This window comes from Pelodiscus sinensis, chromosome 17, assembly GCF_049634645.1.
Source record: "Pelodiscus sinensis isolate JC-2024 chromosome 17, ASM4963464v1, whole genome shotgun sequence".
In the NCBI taxonomy this organism is placed as follows: domain Eukaryota; kingdom Metazoa; phylum Chordata; order Testudines; family Trionychidae; genus Pelodiscus; species Pelodiscus sinensis.
In genome coordinates this window covers 8,077,510-8,098,524 of record NC_134727.1, presented here as the reverse complement: position 1 = coordinate 8,098,524, position 21,015 = coordinate 8,077,510, and the positions used below count along the sequence as shown (strand labels likewise).

Sequence of the window (21,015 nt, the reverse complement as noted above, 5' to 3'; positions counted from 1 at the left end):
AGCTGAGCTGAATTTGTTTTTCTGCAACATCAAGAATGTGCCAACACTAAAATCACCAGAGTGTGTAGCTTTCATATTTACGGTATCTTTTACAAGCATGCTTCGCATACCGCCCAAGAGAGACTACTGTGCCCCACAGAAATATGGAGCCAGGATTCATTTAAAGGAGAGTATTTCACAATCCATCATCTCAGAATACGAGAGCAAGGAGCTGCTCAGTTAAATTAATGGCAAGTATATTTAAAAGGGAATTCATCTTAATGCTATGTGTAGCCAGGATGTGTAATTAGGTGATGATAGAATTCAAGCACCGTGGCTTGAATTTTTTTTTTAAAAATGGTTGGATAATCCTAAACCGAATAGTAGTAATAATTATCCTTGTAGACAGGCATGATAAGCTACAAGTAACCAGAACTCAGGCCTCAGAATGTAAATCAACAACCGTGGGGGTCAGATGCCCCTCTCTTCATTTACTGCTAGATGGGTAGGTGCATTTGGGGTGGTACTTTATTTTCTTCCAAGCATCTAGTAATGGTTTCTGCCAAAGAGAAAGGCTACCTGGCTGAATGGATCAATAATCTGACCTACTGTGGTAGATCCCAAGGTGAATATCACACATAGACTTGGTTGTGATTGGGACCTGGGAGGGTGAAGAAAGGGAAGGGGAAACTGAACTGAAAGAGATTTGACCTCAGTTCTCTTTAAGTTGTACTAACTAGGACAAGGGTGGGCAAGACAGTGTTCATAGCTGGATCTGGCCCACCAAGCCGGTTGATTTAGCCTGCGGCCACTCTGCCACACCCTCGCCTCAGGCTAATTGAGACCTGGGAATAAGGGAGCATGTGAAGTCTCTTCCCCCCCATCAGGGGTGCACAGCACCAGAGAGAACCGCCAGCTGTTCAAAATGGCTGGTGGTTCTCTCTAGGTGCTGCGTGTCTCTGTCAGGGCGGGGGCGGGGGGCAAACACTTTACATGCTCCCCTGCCCCTGACCAATCAGGGTCTGTGGGCAGGGGAACATGCAAAGTCTACTGGCCCCTCCCTTCCGCCCAAGACCCCGCCTCTTTCGGGACAGCCCACAGCCACGTCCAAAATGTGAGAAGTGGCCCCTCCTTCAAAAATTATCTCCCACTCCTGAACTAGAACCTAGAATTTCCATACCAAAAGTCACACAAAGTGCATTTCAGTCTCCTCAGCTCTTCAACTGTTAGTATTTTATTTATTTACTTAATGCCCCAGAAGGCACCAAGCTGACAGATCTCACGCTCTTCAGGGTCTTTTATCTACTAAGAACAGTTTCTAGGGAAGGGGAGAGGCAAAGGAACACAATATAAGTGTGACGGGGCAGAGGGGGCACTCCGCTCTCCTGGCGGCTCTCGGGGCAGGGGGCGGAGCAGCCCGGGGATCGAGCGGCGCCAGGGACAGCCTACAGACGGTGCGCCGGGTGTTCACAGGTGGCCACCCCGACAGGATGCCCGGGCACGGCGGGGAGTCTGGACGCCGGCGCAGGGGTGGTGATGTCATCACGCGGCCCCGCCGCTGGCCCGGAAGCGTGGCCACACCGGAAGGGGCGGGGCCCTGCAGGCTGGGAGCCGGTGTGGGGATTTAAACCCCAGGAGATGCCGGGGAAGGGAGGGAGCTCAGAGGGAGCAAGCCTGTAACAAGAGGAGTGACGGATGGGACCCAAAGTGAGGTGGTGAGCCCGGCTGCTACGGGAAGTGGTGACGGCAGAGAGAGGAAGTAGCCCAGGGCGGGCAAAGGGAGCCTGTGGGCTGGTGAGTTACAGCGAATGCCCCGCTAGCCGGACTGGACGGCATAGGCGTTTGTGTCCTTAGGTCCCTGGGCTGGGGTCCGTGAGAGGGGGCAGGCCCAGACCCTCCCTCTCCCCGCCTCAGGGGCCAGTGAACTCCCAACCTAGGGGAAGCCCTATGAACTACTGTTAAGACAAACTTGAATGCCGGAGGGCTCTCAAAAAGGGGTGAAGGAAGCACGGGGCCAAGGGGGGGTGACGTGGTGCCAACGGGGCACCCTATAGACCCGTTTACAATAAGATTGTAAAATAATTTCACATTCCTATTTCTGCTACTTTACCCCCACTTTGCTGATACCAGTCTTTTTTAGGGTATTATTAACTTGTGCCTTTTTTTCAGTTTTCTTAAACATTTTTAAATAACTTTTGTTCATTCCATTTATTTTTAGTTTTAACTCATCACCTCTAGATTATTTTAACCGTGGTATATTCTCTATATTTATGTTTCACCCTACCTTTTTCATTCTAGCAGAAATAACAGGTTGAGATTCCCAGAAACATGGCTCCACAAAATTCACTCTCTTTGACAACTATTAGTTTAGTCTGTCAGTTCTTCTCTAGCTTCAGAGGGGTAGCCAAGTTAGTCTGTAACAGGAAAAACTTAAAAAACAACCAATAGTCTATTAGTACCTTAAAGACTAGCAAAACGTGTAGATGGTATCATGGGCTTTTGTGGGCACAACCCACTTCTTCAGATGACAGGATTAGTAGTCCAGATCCAGTACTTTTCTAGTACCTCAGAATACTATCCCCACTGCCTTACACCTGAAAACAGCTTCAGGCAAAACTGAGTGGACTTTAATTTGTATTAGTTTTCACAGATTAGGCCTCCTCTAAAAGCTTTGCCTCAGTTACAGCCAGCTTTGCCCCATGCAGCCATACAAGGGCAACATAAGAACGGCCATACTGGATCAGACCAAAGGTCCATCTAGCCCAGTAGCCTGTGTGCCGACAGTGGCCAGCACCAGGTGCCCCAGAGGGGGTGGACTGAAGGCAATGATCAAGCGATTTGTCTCGTGCCATCCATCTCCAGCCTCTGACAGAGGCCAGGGACACCATTTCTATCCCCTGGCTAATAGCCTTTTATGGACCTAACCTCCATGAAATTATCTAGCTTCTCTTTAAACTCTGTTATAGTCCTCGCCTTCACAGCCTCCACTGGCAAGGAGTTGACTATGCACTGTATGAAGAAGAACTTTCTTTTATTAGTTTTAAACTTCTTACGTAGGTGGTCAAATCCACTATCTATGCTCAGGGAGTTTTACCTCTGCTGAAACAGTGTGGTGGGTCTGGGCGCCCCGGCAGCAAGACTGCGGGCCCCCGCAGCAGGGCTGGTGGGACGGGAGTGCAGGTGGGGCCTGCTGCTGGCAAGGCAGTGGGGCTGGTGGCAGGAGGGGAGATGGCGGGAAGGCTGGCAGCCAGGCCAGGAGATGCCGGGCTGGGGAGGGCCAGAAATGACCTCCCCGGGTCTGGCAAAATCCCTCATTAAGGATCAGTCAGGTCCCAAGGGTACTGGACCAGGAAGGTCCAAGCTGTAATAGTCTTCTATTAATTTTTAAGTGCCTAAAATCACTTCTGAAAATGACACTTGGGTTCTTTTGAACATTTTACCCATGGAATTTGGTTGTTTGCAAAATTTTAATTTTGAATATATTGGACTGGGGAAAAAAAAGATAGATGGGAAGAAATAATTTTCCAGAATGTTTGTTCTCCTTCTTCCTCTTTGTCAAATGGATTTTTGGTGTTTCCGTTTAACCCCACCCAGCCATAAGAGCCACCATGGCAACATATATTTTAATTACCTGTGTTTCTTTTGGATATTGAATGCCATGTTCATAAAAGGTGCTGGATGGATGCCCTGGAGAGGAAGAATGCTAATATGGATATTGGGAGAGCTGAGTGCAATTCCCTGCTCTGCCACACACTTCCTTTGTGACCTTGGCCAAATCATCTACTCTGGTGGTTTTCAATTTGCTGTGCATGAACCACCTTGGAGTTCACAGACCATGATTTCCAAAAAGGTTTTCACCTCCATTTGAAATATTCAGGGGTCCATAAATGAAAAAAACGTTGAAAACCACTGTGCCTCAGTTCCCCGTGTGTGATGGGGTTTTAATAATGACTAATGTGGTTAATAATACATTGGTTGACTGAAAGTCACTTTAGAGGAGGATGGGGGAGGGTTATATAAATTCCTAGGATACACAGTTCTTATTGAAAAAGTATTTTGTTCAGAAATGTAGTTAAGAAAAAAGAGAAACACCCCCCAAAACAACCTGAAATAAAAAACTGAACAAAATTCAGTTTTTTAAAATTGTTATTCAATTCACCCTCCAAACCAAAATTATGCACTTAGTAAGAAGCAGTCTCTGCTCAGAGCTTTCACTCTAAACTGGGGAGTGTAAAAAAGGTTTTTAAAAAATAACCTTGTAATCACTAATTCTGTATGTTTTTCATAGAATCATAGAACACTAGAATTGGAAGGGACCTCGAGAGGTCATCCAGTCCAGTCCCCTGCCCTCACGGCAGGACCCAGTACTGTCTAGATCAGTGGTCCCCAACCTTTTGGGGCTGCCAGGCACCCGGGGGCGGAGCTGCACATGTGCTGCGTGCCCAGGGGCGGCACTGCACATGCGCTGCGCGCCCGGGGTGCAAGAATTGCTCAGGCCGGCCCTGGTCACTAGGCGAGTGCACATAAATGCCCCGGCGGACGCCATGTTGGGGACCCCTGGTCTAGACCATCTCTGATGTTTATCTAATCTGCTCTTAAATATTTCCAGTGATGGAGATTCCACAAGCTCCCTAAGCAATTTATTCCAGTGTTTAACCACCCTTACAGGCAGGAAGTTTTTCCTAATGTCCAATCTAAACCTCTCTTGCTGCAGTTTAAGCCCACTGCCTCTTGTTCTAGCCTCAGAGGCCAAGGAGAACAATTTTTCTCCCTCTTCCTTGTGACACACTTTTAGATACCTGAAATCTGCTATCATGTCCCCTCTCAGTCTTCTCCTTTCCAAACTAAACAAGCCCAATTCTTTCAGTTTTCCTTCAAAAGTCATGTTCTCTACACCTTTAATCATTCTTTTGCTGCTCTTCTCTGGACCTTCTCCAGTTTCTCCACATTTTTCTTGAAATATGGTGCCGAGAACTGGACACAATACTCCAGTTGAGGCCTAATTAGCACAGAGTAGAGCGGAAGAATGACTTCTTGTGTCTTGCTCACAATACTCCTGTTAATGCATCCCAGAATCATGTTTGCTTTTTTTGCAACAGCGTCACACTGTTGGCTCATATTTAGCTTGTGATCCACAATTACCCCTAGATCCATTTCTGTAGTACCCCTTCCTAGACAGTCGCTTCCCATTCTGTATGGCTGTGTCTAGACTGCATCCCTTTCCGTAAAAGGGATGCAAATTAGACACATCGCAATTGCAAATGAAGTGGGGATTTAAATCCCCCCAGCTTCATTTACATAAATATGGCTGCTGCTTTTTTCCGGCTCGGGGCTTTGCCGGAAAAAAGCGTCAGTCTAGACAGGGATCTTTTGGAAAATAAAGCCTTTTCCGAAAGATCCCTTATTCCTTTTTTTAAGGCATCTGACGAAGTGGGTCTTTGCCCACGAAAGTTTATGCTCCTACACTGCAGTTAGTCTATAAGGTGCCACAGGACTCCTTGCCGCTTTTAATGAAGATATTGAACAGAACCGGTCCCAAAACAGACCCCTGCAGAACCCCACTTATGTCATGTCCTTTCAGCAGGATTGTGAACCATTAATATCTACTCTCTGAGAACGTTTATCCAGCCAGTTATGCACCTACCTTATAGTAGCCCTATTTAAGTTGAATGTGCCTAGTTTTTTTATAAGTTTTTTATAAGAAGATCATGCGAGACCGTATCAAATGCCTTACTAAAGTCTAGGTATACCACATCCACCACTTCTCCCTCATCCACAAGACTCATTGTCCTATCAAAGAAAGCTATCAGATTGGTTTGACATGATTTGTTCTTTACAAATCCATGCAGGCTGTTACCTATCACCCTATTATCTTCCAGGTGTATGCAGAAGAATTTCTTAATTACTTGTTCCATTATCTTTCCTGGCACAGATGTTAAATTGACTGGTCTGTAGTTTCCTGGGTTGTTCTTATTTCCCTTTTTATAGATGGGCACTAGATTGGCCCTTTTCCAGTCTTCTGGAATCTCACCCGACTTCCATGACTTTTCAAAGACGATAACTAAAGGCTCAGATAGCTCCACTGTCAGCTCCCTATTATAGGATGCATTTCATTAGGCTCCGGTGACTTAAAGACATCTAACTTTTCTAAGAAATGTTTAACTTGTTCTTTTTTTATTTTAACTTCTAAACCTACCCCATTTTCACTAGCATTCACTATGCTAGGCATCCCATAACCATCAAACTTCTTGGTGAAAGCCAAAACAAAGAGGTCGTTAAGTACCTCTGCCATTTCCAGGTTTCCTGTTATTGTTTCTCCCTCTTCACTGAGCAATGGGCCTACCCTTTCCTAGATCTTCCTCTTGCTTCTAATATATTTTTAGAATGTCTTCTTGTTACCCATTAGGTCTCTAGTTAGATTGAGGTTGTTTTGTGCCTTTGCCTTTCTAATCTTGACCTACATACTTGCATTGTTTACTTATATTCATGCTTTGTAATTTGACCTACTTTCCACTTTTTATAGGACTCCTTTTTGGTTTTTAGCTCATGTAAGATCTCCTGGTTAATTCATGGTGATCTCTTGCCATACTTTCTATCTTTCCTACACAGTGGAATATCTTTTGAGCCCTTAATAATGCCCCTTTGAAAAACTGCCAACCGTCTTCTGTTGTTTTTCTTCTTAGTCTTGCTTCCCATGGGACCTTACCTACCAGCTCTCTGAGCTTACCAAAATCTGCCTTCCTGAAATCCATTGTCTCTATTTTGCTGTTTTCCCTTCTATCATTCCTTAGAATCATGAACTCTATGATTTCATGATCACTTTCACCCTAGCTGCCTTCCACTTTCAAATTTTCAACCAGCTCCTCCCTATTTGTTAAAATCAAATATAGAGCAGCTTCCCCCTGGTAGCTTTTTCAACCTTCTGAAATAAAAAATTGTTTCCAATGCAGTCCAAGAACTTATTGGATAGTCTGTTACTTGCTGTGTACATTTCCCAACAGATGTCTGGATAGTTGAAGTCCCCCATCACCACCAAATCCTGCGCTTTTGGTTGGTTGGGACTAAGGAGAGAAGGATGCCGGAGGGGTGCCCTCTGTGGGCTCTGCAGTATAAGGCTTATATTGCAAATCCCTCAGTAGAACTGGCTCCCCGGGAACGGGGCTGGCAGCTGGAGCCAGTTCGCACCAGGAGCCAGCTTACACACACAGGCTCCTGGCTGCCATCCCCGCTTCTGGGGAGCTGGCGGTTAGCACCACTCTGCAGACTCAGGAAAAATCAGTGCCCATAGCATGTGGCAGTGGCTGGCATGTTTGTGCAGGACAGAAGAGTTTAACTGCAACCAAAATGGATAAGCTGATGCATGTCAGTGAAACAGTTAAACTCTTAGGGTGTGTCTAGACAACAGAGTTTTGTCGACAAAAGTGGACTTTTGTCGACAAAACTATACCTGCGTCTACACTACCGCTGAGTTCTGTCGATATAACGTCGACAGAACTCAGCAGTTTTGTCGACGCTGGTAAACCTCATTTTACGAGGCATAACGCCTTTTGTCGACAGAGTTCTGTCGACAGAAGGTGTTATTGCATCTAGGGTTGTGTCTAGACTACAGGGTTTTGTCAACAAAGCAGCTTGCTTTGTCGACAGAACTGAATGTAGTCTAGACGCTCTTTGTCGACAGAAGCTTTGTCGACAGTATCTGTCGACAAAAGCCTGTAGTCTAGACGTACCCTTAGATCCCTTAAGAGGCAAGATAAAGGGAGGGAAGGAACACAGGTTGGTGAAGTGACTTGCCCATGCTGGTCAGTGGCACAGAACTGAAGTCTTACTATAACACCCATTGGATTGTGCTGTTTTTTGAAAGCATCAAAAGATACTGATTATATCTCTCACTTGGGAGATCTGGCTAGGAAACCCAATTCCACTTCTGAAAAAAAAGAAAAGAAAAAAGAAGAGATTTTGGAAACCATTTCAGCTCGATTGAGGTTGAAAAAAACCACCAGAAAAACTTCAAAACCTTTTGCCCAAGTGGAATATTGCAACATTTAGGTGTTTCCAAACAAAAATATGTTCCCTGCGTTCTTGTGGTCCCTGGGAACTGGAGCCTTAGCTCCATGATAGCCTATCTGGTGGGTCTCTGAGGAACCAGAGGAGCCTGGAAACCCAGCAGTCACCAGGTGGGCTGCCAAGGAGTTGGTGGAGTGAGCTGACAGGAACTCTGCTTGGCTTCCTTCAAATATAAAATAAAAATCCACCCAAAGTGGCAAATTCCCATGGAATACTTTGCTTTCAATGAATCTTTATTTCCTGACAGAAAGTTGTTCATCTGCAAAAAATTTCCAACCGACTCCATTATTTTGATATTTCAGATTGTACCCAGGACGGTAACTTATGCACTAAATCTAAGTGCTGCACCGCTATCCTGGGAGGTGTTAAACAAGTAAACGAAGAGGAAAATTGTTTCTGGATGTTTTTTAAACACCTTCACCTTTTCTTTTCTGGGATGATTTCAGCTCACTTTCCCAGGCATGTACTGCAGGGGATTTTTCACTAATGGTATGCAGATTTAATTGCACTGCCACATCAAGATGGCTATAAATCTCAGAATGCCAATGCACAATGAGCCATGAGTCTGAAAGCCCTATTATACTACAGGCCAATTAGCAGTGTCTATTTCAGCTATTTAAAGTGTTTTTCAAATAACACATTTGTACAGCTTAAATGGAAACATATTGCCAACTTTTGGCAGTTTAAGTGAAAACATCTGTCTTGAAAGATGTGTGGTACCACAAGAGCCTTTCTGATAGGAAGTCAATCAATGGAGAGAATAACTGGAAGTGATCTGAGGATTTAAGATATTCTAATTTACTCTCAGAATCAGAGACAGTCTAGCTTTAAATGCCCTGTGATGGGTACCACCCTTCTGTTCCTGGAAGGCAATCCCATAGCTTGAGAGAGTTCAAAGAGGCTTTCCCCAGAAATTTTAATTAATTTTCCCCTCTGCATTTCATCTCTGTGCAGCCTTATTTTTAGTTATAGGTTATTATAACAAAATTACCCACCCTTAAGGTGAGGGTTTACACACCTACTGAGGCTATGTCTAGACTTCAGGCTTCTTTTGGAAGAACCTTTTTTCTGAAGAAATCTTCTGAAAATACTTCTTCCGAAAGAGAGCATCCACACACAAAAGCACATAAAAAAAGTGAGCTGCTTTTTCAAAACATATTGTCCACACTGAATGGATGCTATCTTGCATTTAAGCTTGATTATTATGGATGAACTGGCCAGCAAGGCACCTGTGCCTTTTCCTCTTCCCTCTTCTTTCAAAAGAACTCCCTCTTCCCCATTCACACACACCTTTTACCTAAAGAGCTCTTTCAGAAAAAGGCATTTTCCTCGTAGAAAGAGGATTACCAATGCCAGAAAAGCCCCTCAGTTCTTTCGATTTACTTTCGGAAGAATGCGATGGCAGTGTGGCCATAACTCAAGTTTTGTTGGAAAAACAGCTGTTTTTCCAACAAAACTCTGTAGTGTAGACATAGCCTGATAGTCCAGCTCTCAAAATGGAGTACAATAGGGAGGTTATCAATAGGAGGAGGTGCACAAACACTACCTAGTGCAAATTGCGTATCTTTTTCTGATTTACTTTCAAAAGAGGCTTTTCTGAAATTTGGTGCGTCTACATGGCACCAAATTTCAGAAAAAAGTGCTCTTTCGACACATTCCTTATGCCTTGTAGAAAATTTTTTTGGTGCGTCTACATGGCACCAAATTTCGGAAAAAAGTGCTCTTTCGACACATTCCTTATGCCTTATAGAAAATTTTTTCGGAAAAGTGGATGCGTTCCTTGCGGAATCCTGGAAAAGCCATGAAGTCTAGATGTAGCCATACTGTAGTACTCTCTTGCCTTTGTCTAGTGAATGCACTGTACTAATGGCCTCATGCATAATGAGGCAGCAAGAAAGTTGCATAGGTGCTGGATAAGTCCTTGTGACCATACGTGGAGGTGCCTATTTTGACTGAGGTGGGTGTGTCAAAAGCATTTTTGACTAGCATCATGTTATCAAGCTCCTTTTCTGCCACCTTCCACGTCAAGTTGTGTCCCCTGAACTGCACTTCCATCTCGGTCTTGGGAAGACAGAACTTGAAATAAAATGTATAAACATATTCCCCAAACTCAGGAAGTTCAAAGGTTTCACAACTTTATTTCCCGAAGTGCAGAAGAATCCAGCTCTTTACTTCAATGCAGCAGTGGCTGTGATAGGGAAGTGTCCCTTTGAGGAAGTGAATTCCTTTGCCAGCGAGTGGGTGGACAAAGCATCGGAAGATGAAGTCACGACAAATATTTTAAAGAGTGAGAACAGGAAGACAATGTTTCCAAAAGAGCAGGTCCCTTTGAAATTCTCCCGGGGTCAGGAGACTCTGTGTCTGGATTTTGCAATGGCACAAGGCAGAGAAAGCTCTTTAAAAGGAAACTGCCCAGAATAGACACAGACTTGCACTGCTAGGACAAGTGGCCCAGTGGCTATGCTACTCACGACTAGTGTGTGCTTGTACAGATTGAAGCTCTCTGGTCCAGCAACATCCATGATCCAGCATGATTTTAGCAAGCCATATGTCCACTTATGTGTGTGGCCAAGTTTCCTGCAGTCCTATAAAGTTTGTTTACAGCCACCAGTCCTGGCTCTCAGTGTTCTGTGTTGTTATTTTGCTCTAATTTACCCTTAAATATTTTTAAGAGCTCAATAATCAGTGGAAGTGTTGGTAATGCTGCTAGATACTCATAGAATCACGGGGTTGGAAGAGACCTCAGGAGGTCATCGGATCCAACCTCCTGTCAAAACAGGACCAACCCCAACTAAATCATCCCAGCCAGGGCTTTGTCAAGCCAGGACTTAAAAACGTCTAGGGAAGGAGATTCTACCCCCTCTCTAGGTAACCCATTCCACTGCTTCATCACCCTCCTAGTTAAATAGTTTTTCCTAATATCCAACATAGATCCCACCACTGTAACTTGAGACCATTGCTCCTCGTTCTGCCACCCGTCACTAGTGGGAACAGCCTCTTTGGAACCTCCCTTCAGGTAGTTGAAGGCTGCTATCAAATCCCCCGACTCTTCGCTTCTGCACACACCGATTGCACTAAAATTGCACAGGTAAAACTAGGGGCAGAATTTAGCCATTGTCTTACTACTGTCTAGTCCTTGCCTCTTTTCCCACATGAACACTGGCTACTCTCTCCCCTATAAGGCTTCCTCACCCTTCCTCTGGCTGCATAGAGTCTGGGGCGCTCTCTACCCTGAACACCTTAGCAATTATTTCTTTTTATACCCGCCTTCTCTCTTCCCCATAGTAACCTCCACGTGGACCCTTTCCCACCACCAATTGTGGGGCACGCAATACTCTTCTGGACCAGCCAGTACATGAACCATCTGGTAATAGAGTGCTATGCAGTCACTAGGCCTTGGAGACAGAGCAGGTGACTTTTTAGTGCACAGCCTCTTAATAAGCTAGGGAGTGCAAGACAGAACACTCAGCTTCAAGCTTAGGGTCCCACTTTACTATCTGGTAAGGTACAGCGTTACTGAGTTGATTTTACTGCAGTGTATCTGTCATGGCACTTACAGAAACATTCACACGTTAGCAATATGAATAAACGAGCATATTCCTTGCACAGGAGGGAACACCTGGAAGGAGCAATAGGTTCATTCAGATTTTATATCTGCTTTCTGATTGGCTAGTGATTTTGCAGTGGTTTTCTATTTTGAGGAAGTGCTGAGCCTGCCTCTTCTGAAAATCAGGCCTCTTTAAAGTTGCTCATCTGTAGCACCACAAGTCACCTCTGAAAATCTTGACTGAATATCTGCACGTGCATATTAACATTGGAGCCAAGCACATACAGGCACTTCTTGTGCAGAGATTGCAAACAATCCAAAAGAGATTCTCCCACCTGAGGATATGAAAAATACCCACACTGATTGCGCTTTCAGTGTCTTACATCCTGGGAGAGGAGAAATAGCCTAAGGGTGCCAATTGTCACGGTGGTATTTGTGTTGGCGACACACCAGCCCACTCGCAACTGGACTGAAACCACAGCTCAGTTCATATCAGCCATCAAAACATTGGTCAGATAAGAAAAACTTACTGCATGGGCCAGATTCAAAGCAGTGACTTGAAAGCAAATGATGGTATCCTGCTGCCAATCCTCTGATCTTCTTTTAAGTACATTTTTAACATTCTCTCATGCCCAATCAATAGAATTTAAATGTCATGTTACAATAAAGCCCCCTTTCCGGCAAGCTCATACCATACCTTATGTGTAGACTAATCTCACTTGAATCATAAGGGCACGGGCTTTAGGGAGTTGAGCCAAAGCAGATAAGGACAAAAGCTGAAGAAATGCTAAAGATAGGAATTTGTGATTTAGCCAAACTCTTACTGGAGATAAACTCAACTCATCAGCTGCAATAAATAACAGCTACATTAGCTGTGCAGGTTGAGGTATTAATTCAACTGCAGAATAAACTTGTTATGAAACCTAATAAGGGTTTTCTTTGACAGCAGAGAGACACATATTTCAAGGTACAGTACAAGGAATTTCAAAATGATCAATTTACTAGAAAAAAAATCCTTTTTCGTTTTAATCATTGGGCCCAGAAAGGTAGCAGCATGCGCAGAGCCTAATTCTGATCTCAGCTACCTGATCCAAAATTCAGTGTAACGCCAATTTGAAGTCCCTTCTACTGACACAGAGTGTGATCCTGCTAAGACAGGGGGTCTCAAACACAATTTACCTTAGAGCCAGTGGCAGTCCTCAAATCCTCCTAGTGGGCCAGCGGGCACCTCACTCTGGCAGCAGCTCGGGGAGGGAGGGGAGAGCAGGGTTCTCCAGACTCCTCGGTCCCCGTGCATCACCCGGCTCCCCACTGCTGGCCCATGTTCTCCTCCCCCAACCTGCACATCCCGCAGCCCCACCAGCCACCAGTGGGAGATTTAAAACACTATGGGGGCCCCTGCCGCCACCACCAGCAGTACAGTGGGGCTAGAGTGGTTTCTGGCTGCTAGCTCCATGCTGCCTCTGGCACATTCTTGTGGCCCGGGGAGGTGTGTGCACAGTCATCCTGTCCATAGGGCGCCCCAGTCTACTTCTAGCCACTCTGGTATTAGAATACTAACTAATAGTCCATCATAAAACGGGATTTTGGGGTCTCTCCTCCATGTCCGTCTTTGTCTCTCTCCTCTTCCTCCTGCCTCCCCCTCTCTCTCTCAGCTCTCCTCCGCCTCCTGTCTCTCTCTCTGTCTCTCTTTCTCTTCTCCCCCTCCTGCCTCTCACTCGGGGGACCGCGTAGCCCGTGCGGGGGCAAGCAGCACAGGCGGCTGTTTGGGCTCCACACTCTCTATGCAGCACTGGGACCGCGGAGCCCAAACAGTCTCTTGTGCCGCTTGCTCCCCTGCGGCGGCCCAGCTGAGCAGCGCAGAAGTCAGCCAAGCGCCACAATGGGAGGAAACAGCACCCCCCAGAGGCAAGACTATAACGCTACGGTGTTCCAGAGTCACAGACATTGGGCTACTATATATATGATAGAGTATCTCTTTTAATAAACCCTCCCCTAAGCAATGTCTCTGTCCTAACCATGTGTCCTTCGGACATGTCAGTTCCCCTGGACCTTGGTTTAAAAACTCCTCCAAGACATTTTATATGCTAACAACCAGGCCTCATTTTGGTTAGGTGAGCCCATTCTTGCTATACAGGTTCCTACATTCCCAATAGATTCCCCAATGCATAATAAATCTAAATCCCTCTTTTCAACACCACCATCTCCTCCATGCATTTAGATTTGACAGGTCTGCCTGTCTACCTAGCCCCCTGCATGGAACTGAAAACCTTTCAGAGAGTACTATCATGGAGGCCCTCGATTTTAATGGCTTACTTAACAGCCTTCATAGCCTGCAGGATGTCTTTCTAGGGATAGTGCTAGGATAAAATTTCCAAAAGTCCCTGAGTGATTGAAGGGACATCAGTTCCATCAATGATCGTTGGATTTCAATGGTATTTAGGCTCCTAAGTCACTGAGGGTCTGAAAACGTTTACTCTAGTTCTCAAAGATACAGACTTCAGCAATGGACAATTACATGGAGGTAGGTGGCGCTGTTTGGAAACATGAAGAACTAGGCAGACTATAAAGCAGGAGTCTGGGAACCAGGACACCACCGAAACTGATGGCTGGCATAAGTGAGCACAACTCCTTGAAAAAGTACAATATGTACAATAGATGTGCAGGTACTTTAAACGATGCACTCAAGGATACAGTGAATTAGCAGCTGAGACATGAGCAGAGCTTAGAGGTCCTATTTATTGCTAATCCAAACAGGATCAACTGAATTGACTTCAGCCAGAATTATACCGCCTTAGCCTTTGTAGAAAAAAGGAGTCCAGGGAAATGCAGTATTTTGCTGACGGTGATGCAGTAAATCAAGAGCAAGGCTAAGCTTAAATATGAAGAGCTAATTTCATGCCAGCTATAATCAGGCACAACCTCAGCAGAGAATTTGGCCCCTGAGTTTTCTCTCCAGATTTGCTATTGACTAACTATAGGTTAAATACTTTCACCTCTCTTCGGCATACACCTTCCCCATCCATACACTTGCCTACCTGGAAAGCATGTTGTGAGTCTTACTTAATGTGAGCAATGTGCTTCGAGATTGTCAGATGAAAGACACACAGCAACTTGGATCACATATCCATGCTGCCATTATCATCTATCATCTATTTGCACCAAACTTCTCAGATTTGCTTTATCACAATGTAGCCTCCAGGTCAAATGTTCCAAGGATATTTCTGGTAAAGGCAATTTCCTGTTTCCTAATTGGAATGGTTTCCTCAGTCATTCTTCCACTAACATTTAAGTGTTGTTTGAAACATCTAAACAAGAAAAAACCTGAATTCTTCTCTCTGAACGTTCTGTGCCCTCCACTCTGGAATGCGGCCTAGGTGCCAGCTGCTGGAGTTAATCTACAACATGCCAAAAGGTGGATGTCATGGGCTCTATTACCCTTTATAATGGACAGTTTATGTTTTGTGTTGTGGTTTTGGAAGCAGTTTGGATTTTGCACAGTTTGCACTTTGCATACCCCCATTGTTGGGCGCAGCCTGAACTGAAATGTTCAGTGACCTCATTAGACAGAGAAATCAACATCCTTATTTAAAAAGCCCTGCAAGGTTCCCTCTAAGTTTTTCCATCCTTGGGCAGAATAATTTTTGTTATGTGCACGGAGGAATGTGCAGGTGTGCACCACCAATATAAACACATACTGTCCATTGTGAGCAGCTGTGGGAGCTCTGTTAATCAGCTGGGTGGCACCTTAATCTCTGCTGGGTGGCTACCCAAACATTGGGCTGACAGGGAACACTGGAGCCCGGAATATTTACCCACTGCATGCTCCCAAGTCTTTATTTGCACTTGATGGTGTACAAATTTCAGTTAGCATCTGAGCCTACATAGACAGGATCTTGAGTTTAATGCAAGCTGTTTGGAATTCCAAACCATGAACTAAAGGGAGAATCAATATGGGTATGTCTACACTACCACCCTAGTTCGAACTAGGGTGGTAATGTAGGCAACTAGAGTTGCAAATGAAGCCCGGGATTTGAATTTCCCAGGCTTCATTTGCATAAAGCCGGGCGCCGCCATTTTTAAATGTCCGCTAGTGCGGACTCCGTGCCGCGTGTAGCCGCACGGCACGGAGTCCGCACTAGCAGACATTTAAAAATGGCAGCGCCCGGCTTTATGCAAATGAAGCCTGGGAAATTCAAATCCCGCGCTTCATTTGCAACTCCGGTTGCCTACATTACCCCCCCTAGTTCGAACTAGGGTGGTAGTGTAGACATACCCTATGGGAATGATCCCTGAAATCAATTGAAAGACTCCCATTGATTGAATACAATTTAGACTAGGCCATGTTTCTGCTAGGACACCAGCTGTTAGCTCCTTCTCTAGCCATTTTTGTGGGGAGGACACAGGTTTGGGTAATTTGATTTTACTATGAAATAGACCGGTTCTATGTGTCACCACAGCCCTGTTCACCCTTTCCTCACTTTCCCCGTAGTTACAACAAGAATTATGCCAGTAGCCTAGGAGCTGTTTAATTTATTGTTTAAAATATTTGCTGAGTTTTAATTACCAGAATCCTGATTCTGCTCTTACACTGGCATAAATCAGCAGTAATGAAGTCAGTGGGACAACACATGGTAAAACCAGCCCCTACATACATCTATGCATATGCATGTTTTTTTCCTAAAAAGCATTTACTTTAGCCACTCCAGTGAAAATATCAGAAACCTATATCACTGCCAGCTGCCAATACCAATCCTACTGGTTTCTGTCCTTTCATTAGGACATCCTCTACTCCAGAAATCATGTTCATAGAGGATACATAAATAGACTGCCTTCCAGGTTTTCCAGGAGTTTGAGGTTGCTGAGAGAGGTCACACTGCAGAATGAGTTTGGGATTGGTGGAAATTACAGAGAATTAGACATCCTCTAATATCAGCACTTTGCAATGAGTGTCCTGTTCTAAGTCCTCTATAGAAATATCTCTTTTAGAAAATATCACTCTCACATGCCTGTCACTTTCAACGTCAGAGGGCTTCACAACTTCCCCTTTTGGCAGCTATTTTATTCTTTAGGCAGAGCTTACATTATTCATTCACTGTTAACTGTTTGGGTTTGACTTGAAAGTTCTGTATAAACCTGTCAGCATGAGACACTCCTTGGTTTCTCCTTATTTATCTGTCCTTCATTTTGTCTTCTTCACTCACATAGAGATGCAGTTATGTAGACCCTTAGGTTGGTTAACAGAAGAATGGTGCTGTAACAATGTCTCTCTTTCATCCTGCGCAACAGATGCTGAGCATGTGAATTAGGATCAGTCCTTGTTCCAGGAACTAGCATGTCGGTTTGTGTTACAAGAGCACTTTGTATCTATGTAAATATGCAAGGTTGTTATATGCAGGGCATGTTGGTCCCAGGATATTAGAGAGATAAGGTGAGCAAGGTAATCTCTCTCTCTCTCTCTATCTATCTTGGCAGTCAGATGGGGAAGCGCTGTCCATGGATGAGGACAGGACAGGAACCCTTCACTGTTGGGGCTGGCAAGATTCCTCCCCCCCGCCCAAGGAGTGAGGGTGTGTGTGAGGGGGTTGGGGGTCTGGGGTCTCAGTGGAGGGTATGTCTGAGGGGGCTGATGGTGTGGCGTCTTGGCAGGGGGGTGAGTGAGTAGGCTTGGGCTGCGCTGGGAGCCTGTGCTGGCGCTCCAGCTTCACCTCCCCCAGCCAAGACCCTGCACCCCCACCCTGCACACTCACCTCCCTGCTGATACCCCACAGCCCCACCCCCTCACTCACCAGCTCCAGCTCAGCCCCCCTCTGCTCCCCTCCACAGCAGGGAGGCTGCCCTAGCGTTCCAGCCTTGTCTCCTCTGGCCCCCGTGAGGTTGAGCTGGAGCTGGTGAGTGAGGGGGTGGGGCTGTGGGGTATCAGCAGGGAGGTGAGGGAGCGGGGGAGGTGCAGGGTCTTGGCTGGGGGAGGTGAAGCTGGACCACCAGCACAGCCCCAGCCCACTCACTCATCCCCCTGCCGAGACCCCACACCCCCAACCCCTTACTCATACCCCCTCAAACTGATATCCTGCACCCCAGCCCACTCACACCCCCAGCCCACTCACATACACTCTACACTGAGACCCCGCACCCCCAGCCAGCCCCCTCCCCTTCCCTCCATTGAGACCCCACACCCCCAGCCCACTCACATACACTCTACACTGAGACCCCGCACCTCCAGCCAGCCCCCTTCCCTTCCCTCCATTGAGACCCCGCACCCCCAGTCTGCTCACTCATATCCCCCACGCTGAGGCCCTGAATCCCCAGCCCACCCACTCACCACCCTGCTGAGACCTTGCATCCCCAGCCCCCTCACACCTCCTCCACTGAGACCCCACACCCTCAGCCCACTCACACACACTCTGCACTGAGGCCCTGCACCCCTAGCCCCCTCACTTACTCCTTCCACTGAGACCTGCACCCCCAGCCTGCTCCTGCCCCCTCCTCTGGTCCTGCCCCCTCTTCCTGGCCAGACACCTCCCCCCAGAGAGAGGGGTGTTGGTGAGCGTAGCTCTCATGCTCTCCGGCTGTGAAAGCCACCAGAGAGATGGGGTTGGTGAGTGTGGTGAGCAGGGGGTGCAGCCCCCTAATAACTTTTATTGAACTCACTTCTGTTTGATGAGAGAGACAAGCTTTCGAGTTACCCAAAGCTCTTCTTCAAATCTGGAAAACAGTGAATTAATTTCCCAGTCCTGAAGAACTCTGTGTAAGCTTGAAAGCTCGTGTCTCTCACCAACACTGGTTGGCCCAATAAGATATTACTTGACCCACCTTGTCTTGCTATCCATAGTTAAAACTTAAAAAACAACCAATAGTCTAGTAGCACTTTAAAGAGTAACAAAACATGTAGATGGTATCATGAGCTTTCGTGGGCAAAACCCAGATGACCAGAGTATAAAGATTCCAGATCCAAGGATAAATAAGGGAAGGTGACAGTAGTTATAGGACCTGAACTATCTTCTCACCATCTACATGTTTTGTTGGTTCTTAGAGAGCTGCTAGACTGATTATTGTTTTTTAAGTTTTATCTACTCACTGTCTCTCTTTTTCTTGGTGGTAGTGGAACTTAACTTGATTCACAAGTTTAATTCTTATGCTAATGGTCTAAACAAAGATATTGGATGACTCACACGCTATCTTCCACCTTTTAATAACTTAACCAAACAAACAAACAATGGAGGTGCTAATGGTTCTTAACAGACTCCTATAATTACTTGAAGTATATACTCCCCCCTTCCCTTATTTATCCTTGGATCTGGAATCGTTATACTATGGTCATCTGTAGAAGTGGGTTTTGCTCACGAAAGCTCATGATACCATCTACATGTTTTGTTAGTCTTTAAAGTCTTTTTGTTAGTCTTTCAGCTACCCCTCTGGAGCTTTTTATCCATAGTTAGTTAGTCAACTTATACGGTACCAATATATGGCACTTAAGAATAGGTAGCATTGATGGTGCATAAAACTGAGCGAATAACTGAGGTTAAGGGCTGTGGGTGGGGCCGACCTGAATAATTCAGAATTTACTAATATACATTTTTCATGGCAGCTGTTATAGCTGGATGGCACTGGAAGGATACCCTGGAATGCAAAGATGGAGAAAGAGAAATATTTTGGAAGATTCCTTGTACTAATTCTGAACCGCCAATTGTCAGCTACTTTCCACAGAGCATAAGTGAATGTGATTTACATGTACTCTGGATTAGTGCTGTTTAAAAGGCCATCCCTGCCAACCACATTGAGTGTGTTTTAGATCAAGAAAATGCATGTGGTAATGTTTAAATAGTTCTGTGTCGCTGCAAAGAGAAAGGGATTCACAATATATTTGTAACGTGATGCCTGATACAGGCAGTCCCCGGGTTACATGGATCCGACTTACATCGGATCCCTACTTACAAACGGGGTGAGGCAACCCCGCACTAGCTGCTTCCCCCCAGCAGACCAGGGAGACACGAAGCTAGCACCCCCCCCCCCCCCCCCGCCCAGCAGACCAGGGAGACGCGGAGCGGCTTTTCTCAGCAGACACCTCAGCTTGAGAATAAAGGACTGAGGGAAGTGAGGTGTGGGAGAATAAAACTGAGCTCTGGAGAAATGTTTGGCTAGAGTTTCCCCTACAACAGGGGTGTCCAAACTTTTTTCAAAGAGGGCCAGATTTGATGAAGTGAACATGCGTGAGGGCCGACCATTTTGCCTGACATTCTTTGAACCATTAAAATTAAATGCAAATTAACTATTTTATGCAAAGTTTATTGCAAACGGCAAACGACATAACACCAACTATACATGTTGTGTCCAAATATATTTATAACTGATTTAGACATTAACTGAGATTTTACAATGTATTCATCTCAATTGAAAAAAAAAAACTTGCCTACACTAATGTGAAGGGTGAAACTGAGATCTGGATTGCAGTACATAGGCTAGGTCTGGTTCAAAGGCAGTGGTTTTGATGCGCAAAATGTCACGCAGGTGAGAGTCACTTAGTCTTGTCCTCACGCGGTTCTTGTTAAAGTTCATAGCAGAGAATGTCTTCTCACACATATATGTTGAGCCAAACAAGCTCAGCATTTTCTTAGCCAATGTTCGAATCTCTTGAAACCGGCTCTTATCCAGTTGGCGGTAAAAGTTCACAAGAGAGAGCTGTTGGTGACGACTGCGTAACTCGCTGTCACAATGCAGCTCAATGAGCTCGAGCTGCAGCTGATCTGGAGCATCCTCGGGGTCAACAGAGAATGGAGAGGAGAAAAGGCTGATCTCCTTTTCAATAGCTGCAAAGTCCTGAAAGCGCCGTTTAAACTCCCCAGCCAGAGATGCAATGTCTGCTGCATACCTGCTCGTTTGCGCACTGATATTGTCCTGTGGAAAACTGTTCATTATTTCCTGCAACGCTGAAAAATGTATGGTATTGGGCTGTGTTTGTGACAACTGCCTTATGAAAAGTTGCAGCTTTGTCCCAAAGGCTTTGAGGTGTGAATAAAGCTGGTTCACCGCTGCATCTTTCCCCTGAAGACTCGTGTTCAGTACATTCAGATGCTTTGTTATGTCAACTAGAAACCCCAAATCAGCCAGCCAAATAGGATCAGATAGTTCTCGCATTGGTTGTCCCTTTGTTTCCAAGAATTCTCCGATTTCCTTTCTGAGAGAGTAGAAACGCTGCAGTGCAGACCCCCGACTGAGCCATCTTACATCGTTGTGATATAAAACATCTTCGTATTCAGCCTGGATGTCCAGTAGAAACTGTTTAAACTGGCGGTGGCACAGGGCTTTAGAGCGAATAAAATTAATAGTCTTTAGCACCGGTTTCATAACATGATCATATTTGAGATGTTTAGCACAGAGAACTTGTTGATGAATGATACAATGGAGTTTAATAGCTTTGCCTCCTT

General features: G+C 45.5%; 1 protein-coding gene and 1 long non-coding RNA gene across 4 annotated transcripts in view; one reads left to right on the top strand and one right to left on the bottom strand.

The window, feature by feature from the left end:
- The window catches only part of LOC102454521 (rho GTPase-activating protein 7-like), a 163,002-nt gene that overhangs the window by 96,909 nt on the left and 45,078 nt on the right, over positions 1-21,015 (bottom strand). The window lies entirely within an intron of this gene.
- Positions 1,572-21,015, top strand: part of LOC112544586 (uncharacterized) — a 37,632-nt gene continuing 18,188 nt past the window's right edge. Inside the window, exon 1 of the long non-coding RNA XR_003087930.2 lies at positions 1,572-1,773. This is a non-coding gene — a long non-coding RNA (uncharacterized LOC112544586). The remainder of the gene's footprint in view (positions 1,774-21,015) is intronic.